At 51.3% G+C, this 11,679-nt stretch overlaps 1 long non-coding RNA gene across 3 annotated transcripts; it reads left to right on the forward strand.

Moving 5' to 3' along the window:
• The first annotated feature begins 1,168 nt into the window (after window positions 1-1,168).
• On the forward strand, window positions 1,169-9,391 carry LOC147647443 (uncharacterized). 3 transcript variants are annotated; one of them, XR_015281545.1, is made up of 5 exons: window positions 1,169-1,337; window positions 1,842-1,901; window positions 3,977-4,058; window positions 4,245-8,349; window positions 8,430-9,391. It is a non-coding gene; the product is annotated as an uncharacterized LOC147647443 (long non-coding RNA). The 3 variants fall into 3 exon arrangements; XR_015281546.1 differs by having other exon boundaries at window positions 1,172-1,337; window positions 1,842-2,137; XR_015281544.1 differs by lacking the exons at window positions 1,169-1,337; window positions 1,842-1,901 and having other exon boundaries at window positions 3,348-4,058.
• Window positions 9,392-11,679: the final 2,288 nt, after the last annotated feature.

The following is an 11,679-nucleotide window of genomic DNA, read 5'->3' on the forward strand; positions in this document are numbered from 1 at the left end:
TGTCCCCAGGCACGTGTGTGCACTTGAAGGGTGAACAAGTGTTGGGGACAGAGATCTCAAACTCCTTCTAAGGCTGTGAGAAACCCACAAGTGGCAAATTATCATTGTGGGTCAACTCCAGCTGAAATTCCATTCCCCCACACCCTCCAAATGGGCAGGCAGGCCTGGGCTCTGGCACGGTTCAGTTTTGAGTGCCTTGTGCTCCCTGGTAGGGAAGTGATCCTATCAACTCTGGTACTGATGGATTGTGGTATGGCTGCTGAAGGAGGAGAGGGAATCTCAGCAGACAGGAAAGTCTCTTCTTCTCCTTTCTCACTGTAGAACCCTGTCTCCAAAGAGAAATGCCTGTGCTGGGTTTCCATGGGACCCATTCCCTCAGTCCAGTGTCTGACCCACTGTGTGCTCTGCAGGAGCCAAAGCCAGAGGAGTCCCAGTATCAGTCACCACATGGTCCCCACACAGCAGGAGAAAGCACTGCTTGCAGTGGGGCTGCTGATCTGTGACCCATCCTGGTTCCATCCACCCCACTCCTCTCAACCACAGACACCAGAAGGATCCCAGGAAAGCCACAGTGCTCTACCAGATGCCAGGAGCACTCCCTGCTGTGGCCTCAGGGATGCTGGGTGACCTGGTTGATGAGCATCTCTGGCTGGTGATGGAATGTGTGGATGGAGGCCCTTGACAGGAGGTTGTTTGAGATACGTGTGGGGCTGAAGGAGAGATGGCAGCTGTCAGTCGGGAGGGCAGGGACCCCGCTTGTGAGTCCATTGCCTTGGACACCCTCAGCCACAGGATGTCCAAGAAGTCACACAAGGCTTTGGCACTCGCAGCCTTCTTTTCCCCCAAGTTACTGCTTTCTGTACATTTACAGCAGAGAACCTTGTTTGTTTTTAGAACTAGAATAAAGATCCCAGAGGGAACAAGCCTTGCTGGTTTTAATCAGAAGCATCAGTGACCAAAAGTTGTATTTCCTTGTGTGGTGTCCTCGTTTGCTGCATTTTCTGAGTTCCTCTTGGATCCTTTGGAGGGCAATAGGTTGTGCCCTCTGAGGATCCTTTGTGCTCCTTGGTGACCCAGGAGAACCTTCCAGGAGGTTTTTGGGTGAGCTGCTGTTGTGATGTCACAGGAATGTTGCCGTGTCCTTGTGGTGTTCCCGTTGCTGTGGGGCACAGAGGCCTCAGTGTCAGAGCGGCTCTGGGTGCCTGCTCATTGCCTGAGGATCCTCCTGCCTGAGGCATTCTCAGCAGCCAGCCCAGCCCCTGACGGGTGTCCTTCTGTCCTTGAAGGAGGACAGACAGTCAGCAGATGTGTGCAGCACAGCCAAAATGATCGAGCAAGTGGTTGCTGCAGTTTGCACTCTGGACACTGGGGCTTCTTATGGGTATTTTTAACCCACTCAGCCCCTAAGTTGAGGATTTCCCCAGGTGTACCATATGTGCCTTTGGGATTGCTGTGGGCTTTCTGTTCTTCCTTTGGAATGGAGGTGATTTTGAAAGAAAATTGCCATTTGGATTCCATTCATTTGGGAGAGCTCCTGCCAAAAGCTTCTTATAAAGGGTTTGTTTCTAAGCCAGCAGGGTGTGCACAGCATTTGGAATGGAGCCTGAGGGGGTTCTGTTCCCCAAGAGGAGAGTGTGTGGCAGCAGACCCTGGCACTCCCTCCGTTTGCTGGTTCAGTCAAAAACGGGACACAGCCTAATATTTTGTGCTGTTCTCTTGACTTCTGTGTGATCCAAAAGGACTGTGGCTCCAGGAGGGAAGTTGTGAAAGGAAAATGCTCTCTCTTGGTATTGACTTGTTGTGTGGGAGTTCCCAGCACAGGCAGCTTTTTCTCCTAACAGCGTCTGGTTCAGGTGAAGGTCACCTCACACATGGATACTGCAAAGCTCCTTTTTCAGAGAGTGGGAAAGGAACCTGTGGTGTTCAGAGATCCCAGTTGCTCCCTTTCAACACCAATATGAGCCCAGTAAGCTCCAGGATGATCCTTGTCACATGCCAGCACTCCCAGGATGGTCCCAGTTGCCTCTGGCTAGATCAACCCAGTCAGTCCGATTATGATGTCACTGGCTTTCAGCGTGCTCTCAATATCCCCCAGTATGGGGGATGATGTGCATGATATGTTCCCAGTTACTCTCAGGTACTTCCAGTATGATCCAAAGATGACCCCAGTATGATCCCAGTCACTGCCAGTATGAACCAGTTGAGCCCCACATGGTTCCAGTTGCTCCCTTTCACCCTCACTTTTGTTCCAGTCATTCCCATTCTCTCCCAGTGTAGCCCAGTTCCTTCCAGCACATTCCCAGTCACTCCCAGTTCCTTCCAGCATGATCCCATTTGCTCACAAGTGCTCCCATCCCCCCTCAGTGTAGTTGGACTCCCTGCCAGTATGATTCCAGTCACCTCCAGTACAACCCATCTGTCACAGTAAAAGCCCAGTTGCTTCGATTCACCCCCAGTTCCTCCCAGTTCCTCCCAGTTGCTTCTAGCATGATCCCAGTTACTCACAGCTGCTCCCAGTCAGCCTCAGCATGATCCCGGTCTCTCCCAGTATATCCCATTTGCCACCAAAATGTTCTCAAGTGCCCCCCCAGGCTCCTAGTCATTCCCAGTATGATCCCAGTCTCCCTCAGTGTGATTGTAGTCTCCCCCAGCATGGGCCCATCTGCTCCAGTATGATCTGTATGCTGTAAGTACACATACAATTCCAGTCACTGCCAGTGTGATCCCAGTATGATCCCAGTACAAACCAGTCCCTGCCAGTGCTGCCACTCCTGGGATCCCCCAGCCCTCTCTGTGTTCCCCCCTCCCACATCTCCCCAGAGCAGCCCCAAGGGCTGGCAGTCCCCAGCCAGGGTCCCCAGCCAGCCCCAGGTTGGCTCTGGATCCCCCAATTTTCCCAGTTTTCCTCCCCTTTTCCCCGGGCCGGGTTCCCCCCGCCCCCAGCGGGTGGGAGCAGCGGAGAGCCCTGCGCTGCCCATCCCGACCTGTCCCGGCTCCATCCCCGCTCCTGCCGTGGGCTGTGAGGGGTTTGGGAACGGGGCACCGAGGGTGTCACTGCTTCTGGGGGAGGAGGAGGAGGGATGGAAGAGGAGGGATGAAGAAGGAGACCAAGAAGGGATGGAAGTAGGAGGAGAAGGTGGAGTTAGGGGGGAGGAGGAGGAGGAGGAGGGACGAGCAGGAGAAGAGGGTCAAAGGAGGATCAGGGAAAGAAGAAGGAACTGTAAGTTTGAGCACTCCATGAAATCAGAGTCCCTCACCCTTGGGGTCATCATCCCCAATCCCACATTGTGGGATTCATCCCACAATGAATCCCTGCCTCATTCCTGGAGAGGGGGAGCTCGGCCCAGATATCCTGTGGTGTCCCTGGGTTGGGTTTTCTGGGGAGGATGTTTGGAGAATGAAGAACTCCAAAGCTGACTGGAAAATGCCCCTTGGGGAGACACTGGGGGGTCCTGGTGGCAGCTTCTGGCAGAGGCAGCCTGGAGGAGCAGAGCCCTGTGTCCCCCAGGACCCCAAAGTGGGGAGCCCAGAGAGGGGGAGTGCCACGATTCATGGGACCCTCAACAGCCTGGAGAGGGGCAGGGGGGACTTCTTGGACCTTCTGCACCCCGAAGCAGAGAATAAGGGGAGAAGGGACCCCAGGGCCCTAAAAACCCCCACCATCCTGAAGTAGGGAGATGGAAACAGGGAACTTTTCAGATTCCTGCAACTCCCAGGAGCTCAGGGAAGGTAGGCACTGAGTAGATCAGGGACCGTCAGTGCAAGCGTGACCCCCAGTAGATGGGACAGGGGGAACCCCCAAACACCACAGGGGAGGGACCAGAGACAGGGAACTCCTGAGAGGCATTTTCAAAGCTGAATCTTGGGATTTGGGAGATTTTTATGGGCACCAGATGCCTGGTGACCTCTAGAGATGGACTTGTTCAGCGGGGCCTTCAATCTCTGTGTGCTCATATCTTGTTTTTCCCCAAACCAGGATTTCTCATTCCCAAACCTTGGCCAGATGGAGGAGGAGAAGGCTGCGAGGAAGAGGAAGATGCCCCAGGACAGCCAGGCAGGTGAGGAGGAAGTCAGTGCCCCTTTCCCTCTCTCTCCTGCTCCATCTCCCAGCCCAGCCTGTCCCCCGGCTGCAGGACAACCCCGCTGCCGACGCCGTCCTGCCGGGGACGCACTGGGGGGATCTCCTTCCCCTTCCCTCTGGCACGGAGGCAAATCCCATCCTCTCCTTGTCCTTCCTCCCCCAGACAAGGAGCTGAGGATGGAGACCAGGGAGGACAGAACCCCGGGGCAGAACCTGGTGGAAGAGGCCGTTTTGAGCAGCTCCACAGCACAGGAATCCCATGGGGAGGAAAATCCCCAGAGATCCCACAGGAGGAGGGGCTCCAAACCCAGCCCAGGGTGCTCTGAGGAGGAAAGACCCACCCTGTGCCAGGAAGGTGGACAGAGCTTCAGCCAGTGCTGAGATCTGGTGGTCCATGAGAAGCTCCAGGATGGGGAGAAGCCCTACAAGTGCTTGGAGTGTGGAAAGAGCTTCAGCCAGAGCAACAGCCTGATCTGCCACAGGATGATCCACACTGGGGAATGGCCCTACAAATGTGGGGAGTGTGGGAAGGGCTTCAGCTGTAGCTCCACGCTCATCACCCAATGCACCCACATTGGGGAGAGGCCCTATGAGTGTCCTGAATGTAGGAAGAACTTCAGATTGAGCTTCAACCTGATTCAGAACCAGATGATCCACTTTGGGGAGAAGCCCTACAAGTGTCCCAAGTGTGGGAAGAGGTTTCACACCAGCTCAGATCTTCTCAAGCACCAGTGGATTCAAAGAGGAGAGGCCATTCTGCTGCCCCGACTGAGGGAAGGGCTTCAAGTGAAACTCCACACTCGTCAGGCACCGGCGCATCCACACTGCTAAGAGGCCTCATGAGTGTCCTCAGTGTGGGAAGAGCTTCTCCAGGAACTCTACCTTGATCCAACACCAACAGCGCCACCAGTAAGGGGAGCCCTGTGCGTTCCCTGACTGCAGGAAGATCTTTGTGCACTGCGCCATCTCCTTCCCACATCAAAGGACCCACATTGTGCAGAGCTCTGGTGCCCCACATTCCCTGTGATCTATCTTGGGAAGACACCTGGCTAGTTATCCTTTTGGTTTAGCTGAAATTTTATTTTGACTTACCTTTATCCCTTAAAACCACCCAAACTAGGTCTAAGAAGAAAGAAATTGATCAATGATGCCTGAAGTCTCACCATTTCACAGGTATTTGAGGAGGAATTTAGTGTCTGGGGACAGATTCTGGAAGATCTGTGGGATTTCAGGCATGTTTTCTCCATCTCTTTGCACTACAAAAGTCAAGACAGATTGATCTATCACCTCAAAATGACTCAATGCCACTGAAAACAACTCAATCTTACCCCAAAAGGGATCAATCCCACATCAAAATGGCATGTTCCAACGTCAAAATATGCAGTCCCATGCCAAAATTACTGGATTCCACAGCCTTCAGGGTGAGATGGGGTTGGAAGGAGATTGGAAGAAGTGGGATCCAAATTTGAGGGTGTGGGATTGGGATTGTGTGGGGCAGGGTGTGTGGGATATACTTTGACAGAAAACTTTTAGAATTAATGATTTCTGTCCCTTTCCTTATCAATCAGTTCCAGTTCTGTTTTCAGAGTGCCACCTTCTCAGCTGATTGTGTTTGTGTCCTCCTTTCTCTCCTGCCTGTCTTTGCCTGTTCTGTTTCTCTCACTGTGTCCCTCTTGACCCAGGGCAGCTCCCACCAAAGACCCTCCCCTGCTTTAAGTCTCCGTCCATGAACTAAAACAACCATGGGTGAAGTTATGAAGGCTGGCAGTGAAATGTCACTGTAAGATCTTACTCCACTTGGCTTTTGGCTCCTTCTTAAGACCTTTGCCTTCAAGGGCAGGAACATCTTTTCCTCACTGGGAACTGGAATTCCAGACCCTGGGAGTGTGTGCCATGGATCCCAGAGGGGCATTCCCGAGGCTCCAAGGGTGCTGCTCCTGCCGTGCCTCCCAAAGAGCTGTGTAGGGCCAGGGGACAAGGTCCAGCAGCTGTGTTGGTTCTGCAGTGCCACAGTGGCCCCTGGTTCCATGAGTTTCCATACTGACAACAGCAGTTTCTTGGTTTCAGTGATGCCCTGCTGGGTCACAATGGATATTTGGTTCCATGAAGTTCTGCGGTGTCACAATGGCCTGCCTCATTCCATGTTCCATTGTTCCATAGTGTCACAATGAACTCCTTGAATGTGCAGTGTCACAGTGGACCACTGGCTTCACGCAGCCCTGCTGTGTCACCAGGGACTCCTTGGTTCCATGAGGTTCTGGTGTTGTCACCATGGTCTCCTTGGATCCACAGTGTCACAATGGACCACTGCATCCACATGGCCCTGATGTGTCACCACAGCCTCTTGGTTCCATGGGACCCCGGTGCACAAAAAGTGCAGGCAGAGCCCTGAGGAGAGCAGGTGGGACGTGGTGGCATGGGACATGGAGCTGCAGAGCTCAGGGGAAAAGGTTCTGCTTCAGGGCACAGGGATGTCAGTCCCAGGTGAGCCATGTCAGACATGGTGAGGTTGGGGGTGAGGAGCATGTTGGCCAAACAGAATTAGCCCACAAGGGGCTCATTGTTCTATGTGCCCAGACCTCCTAAGGAGACACTCAGCATCAGGATCACCTGGGGAATGCTTCTATCAGCTCTTCTCTGAAATGAAAAAGAAAAATTCTCTTGAATAAAGAGTCATGAGGTTCACTTTGAAATCTTCCTCCTTAATAGAATTCCAAACTGACTCCAATGGGCTGCAGAAGTCTCCTTGAAGACAATTGGAGGAATACAAGGAGCTCCTGAGGGTTTCCTGTATTTTAATGAGTCCCACAATGGATTTGGGGCTGAGTCCAGGACCCTCAGGCACTGAGAGAAGGTTGAAGAAGCTGCTCAAAGAGTCAGAAGCAAAACTCCAAGTCCATTGGAGCATCAATGGGCCCCACTGAGGGCAGGAACTGCCAAAGGCTCCCCAGGGACTGGTGAGAACAGATCCTGAAGGTGAGGATTGCCAGGAGCCAAAGGCTCTGAGCAGGGAACTGCAATGCTGAGCAAGCCCTGGCTGGGTTGGAGGAAGCAGAAAGGCCAAGCCCTGAGCCCAGGCCTGGCACAGCAGGGCCTGTCCCTCACGGGGGGCTCTTTGTGGGGCAGGGGGATGTGAGGGGCAGCAAGGACAAATGCCATAAACCTGTGTGACATTCCAGATCCTTATGGAACCAAGGGGCCAATGTGACACTGTAGGAAGTTGTAGAACCAAGGGGCCAGTGGAACACTGTGGGGCCTTATGGAAACAAAGGGCAATTGTGACACTGAGTGCTCATGGAACCAAGGGGACCCTCAGCAGGCCCTTATGGAAACAAGTAATCCTTGTAAAAGAGGCCTCATGCACAAGGGCCATTGTGACTCTGTGGGGGCATATGGAACCAATTGTGACACTGCAGGATGTCATGGAACAAAGGGGATCTGTGCAGTCTCTTGGTGCCCAGGAGCCATTGTGACACTGCAGGGCCATGTTGAACCAGAGGGCCATTGCAAACATGGGGCTGAGGAGCCCCTGTGACACTGCAGGGCCTCATGGAACCAAGTGGACACGGTGACACTGTGGGCCCTCATCATTAGCAATCTCTGGTGATAGTTGTGTGCATCTACAGGGAGGAAAACCAGGGGTGCCTAAGCCTGTTGGTCCCAAATGCACCCATCTTCATATGAGCATGTCCCTGCTGACAGCGGTGCCGTGTGTTCCCTCTGCTCTCCAGGGCACCTCCATCCTTGGAGGGATGCCAATTAATCTGATAGCTGACAGCACTGAGCAGGACTCCCATGGCCCCAGTCTGACCCCAGCACCTGGGTCCAATTCTCACTCCCACCAGAAGGTCTCACCAGCAGCAGGCACTTGGTCCTTACAGCACACAAACACACACACACAAACACACACACAGAGTGAAACTGGGAATACACAGAGAGCAAACATTGAAGAAGACTGAATAGGACAGGGCAGACTCTGGTGGTCAGGTACCAGGATCAGCCAGCAAGGTCCACTGAGAAGCCCCTTTTCACCACACAGTTGGATTTGGATTGGAAGAGCTCTGCTCTCATCTGACCTACCCCTGCAGTGAGCAGGCACGTCTTTCACCGGATCAGGTTGTTCAGAGCCCTGTCCCATCTTACCTTCCTTGTTCATGGGAATGGGGCATCCACCACCACCCCGAGAACTTGTTAACACAGCAATTATCAATCACACTTGTTACCACAGCAACTATCAACTTAGGACCCCTTCCTAAGTGTGGTACACAGCAAACAACCTAGTGCTGGTTTCCATGGCAACTGAGCATCACATGAACCAGTTGTGATGCTCAGTTGCCATGGAAACCAGCACTAGGACCCCATTGCTATGGGCTTGTGCCATGGAATTCTGGAGCTGTGATGTTACAGTCAGCCAAACACACTGCTGATGCCCAATGCCATGGCAACCAGCCATGGAAATGCTATGCCAGGGACTATTTCCATGGTAACCAGCACTTGGGATGGCTGTCATGGCAACCATCATGGATATATTGCCAGGAACTGTTGCCACAGACATTTCAGTGAGACCTTTTGCTGTGGTTGGCTGTCACCACAACCATTTTAAGTGCTGCTGCCAGGGCTGGTTGCCATGTGTCGTGGTTTTAAAACAGTAACTAAAAAAATTACTTATTTCTTGCTGTGAGATATGGATTAGAGCAAGAGCAAAACAGGCTTAAAACTTAAAAAGGAATAAAGAAAGTTTATTAAAAAACTACAAGAATAAGAAAACCAGAATGAACTTCCAGAAAACCCTTTTTATCCCCTACTACCCAACCATTCCCGTGTTCACATGACAACAGAGACAAAAACTTTGGAACTTTGGTGTTTAAAACAGTCCCAATTCTTGCTAGAGTCTTTTCATCAATCTTTGTAGAGAAACAGAAGTCTCTTTCTGTTAATTTATGGAGTTTCTCACAAGAAAAACTATTTCTATTATAGCTTTCTATTTTTCTGATGCTAGCTGCCCGGAAATCTTGTTATGAGAATTCACTCCTCCCATTTCACATCACTCTGAGGTGTGTATGGGCCATGAGTCTAGGGATGCCATTTTAAGGATGAGTTATTCAAAGGCAAAAGTCTTCTTCATCTGTCTTTGTGAGCTCTACTGGAAAACAGTTTTCCCATTGCCCCCCAAGGTTTCAAATTTTCGCTTCACTCTGTTCCAGCACCTCACTGTATCACAATTACTCTACTTTTTACTCAAAATCCACACTTTGAACACTCTGTTCCTCCCTATATACTCTGTCATGAATTAAAGGTGTTTTTTCAAGACCTTATTGTCCATCTCCATAGCTTTAACAGAAAAATATTTCAGCTTATAAAGCATCTCCTTATTCTCTACCTTTTCTGAAGCTTAATTCTTTTCTTTACTGTCTCTGATAGTTTATAAAGTCTCTTTACATGTTGATTACTCTCTTTTTCTCTCTCTGGATAAAAGGATTAATCTGCAAGTCTCATCTGGGTAATGAAAAGGTTAAAATCTTGCCCAGGCTTCATAGATGGTTCTGTGATCTCTGCCGGAGCAGCGGCTGGAGATGTCTGCGATGGAAGATTCTTCATGGCTGCTCTGGAGAGTGTGGTCCCTGTCTCAGCCTGCCGCAGGTCAAGAGCTTTTTTTCCTTTCTTTCCTCGGCAGTCTCTGGTGAATTCCGTCATGGCAAAAACTGCAGCCGAGCCAGGGACTGGCCTGGCCCGGCCAGAGCCCGGGGCAAGCCCCACAGGCCCCATCTCCCAGCCGGGAGCCGCGGCAGGCCCAGCCCAGCCCCTGCCCGGGCCGCATGGCCAGGCAGAGAACAAGAGGCCAGCTGGAGCTCTGTTACCTTTCACAGCCAGGAAACAAAGAGAACAAAAGTGCCCTGACTTTACGTCTTAAGGAGGTGTTTACAACTTGATTTCACTTTTTAATGGTCAAAACTGCTGTCAGTTCTTAGAAATGACTGATAATTAGTCAGGAAGAAAGACTCCCATCAGCCACCAGCAACTTCAACTTCCTTAGCTCCCAAAACCACCTTAAAGGTAAAGCCACCCCATGACACCATGACAAGCATTGGGGCAGTTGCCATGGCAGTTGCCACAACCACCTACACAGAGACCCCTCTCATTGCTGCAATTTCCATGGCAACCATCAATAAACCAATTGCAAGGGACTTTGTAAGACACTTGCACGAATCATTTGCCATGGAAACTATCCCACAATACAATCGAAAGGTCAGTGCCATGGCAACCATAATAAAATTCCACTGCTACAGTTGGTTTCCATGGTAACCATCCTCCTGCCTCATTGCCAGGGCTGGGTGCACAGCACTGACAGTGTTGGCCCCAGGTGCTGGGGGATGGTACTGGGGACTGGTTTGTGCTGGGGGGAGTTACCTTCCTTCCCAGGGGCTTCTCTGGGGTGGGGCTTGGATTTGGGCTGGAAACAGGGGTGGGGAGGGAAATTCAGGTAGGTTTTTATTCCTGCCCAGAGCCAAGGCCTTTCCTGTTGTAATAAATATAGTTATGAATAAAAATTCGTAAGTGACCTGAATAAATATATCTGTAGTTATAATAACATGAGAGAATATAAAATGGAAAATACAGTGTGGCCAGAAAGTCTTTTCCCAGATCTAGTCGCGAATTCCCATTCAGGAAATAACAATACTAGCCGAAACCCCGATAAAGATCCTAGCCGGCGTCCATCAACCGAAAAGAATGAGCAGGACACGAGCCATCAAGCTAACAAAGGAAGGAGCTGGGAGGAGATACCCATCTCCGGACCTGAACACCCCACCTGGCCACCCCACCTGGCCGACCACTGTTGAGGAAGCAATCAGGTTAACAAAGGAATGAGCTCGGAGGAGATACCCATCGCAGAACTTGAACACCCCACCCCGGCCCCAACCCGGATCCCACCACTCCATCCTGATGGCCCGGACCAAAATGAAATCAAGAATCTCTTTACATATGAGGAGACTCTGCCCAGACATCTATTAACTCTATTCTCCAATGCCAAGAAATCCATTCACCCAACAATCAAGGACCTTTGGTGAATGGTGCCTGCTTGGAATTTGGCCTCAGGACACAAAATCCCTATAAAAACCCAGACCTGAAACCCCTCGATTGTGGATTTGGGTAAATCTGTACCTCTGGGTATAGACCCCTGTCCACCCAGCGCTGCGCTGATCTATTTTATTGTGGTTTTTATTTTTCTCCCATTTGTGATTGAATTGTTTCATAATAAATCGCTGTCTATATTAATCATATTTTGCCGTTGCATTTATAACACTTTTCCTCATCCTGCCCCACTTGTGAGGGTGTTGGGGGAGCACCAGAAAGCAGGAGAGACACAGCTGAGACATGCTGATGTACAAAACATTCGCTCAAGGTGAGAGACTTCTCCAGGGTCGAGCTGCTCAGGTATAAGCAGTTTATTATATGGGTAAAGAGAGGGAGAGACTCGTGTCCACCATCAGCATCAGTGAACACGTGGCCAGGGAGGGAGAGAGAGTGGAGGGGGGAGGGCAAGAGAAGAGAGGTTAAAAAGAGAGAGGGGGGAAAACAAGAGAGAGAGGGAGAGCGGG

The sequence above is a fragment of the Cyanistes caeruleus genome, chromosome 37 (assembly GCF_971803275.1).
Source record: "Cyanistes caeruleus chromosome 37, bCyaCae1.hap1.1, whole genome shotgun sequence".
Taxonomy (NCBI): domain Eukaryota; kingdom Metazoa; phylum Chordata; class Aves; order Passeriformes; family Paridae; genus Cyanistes; species Cyanistes caeruleus.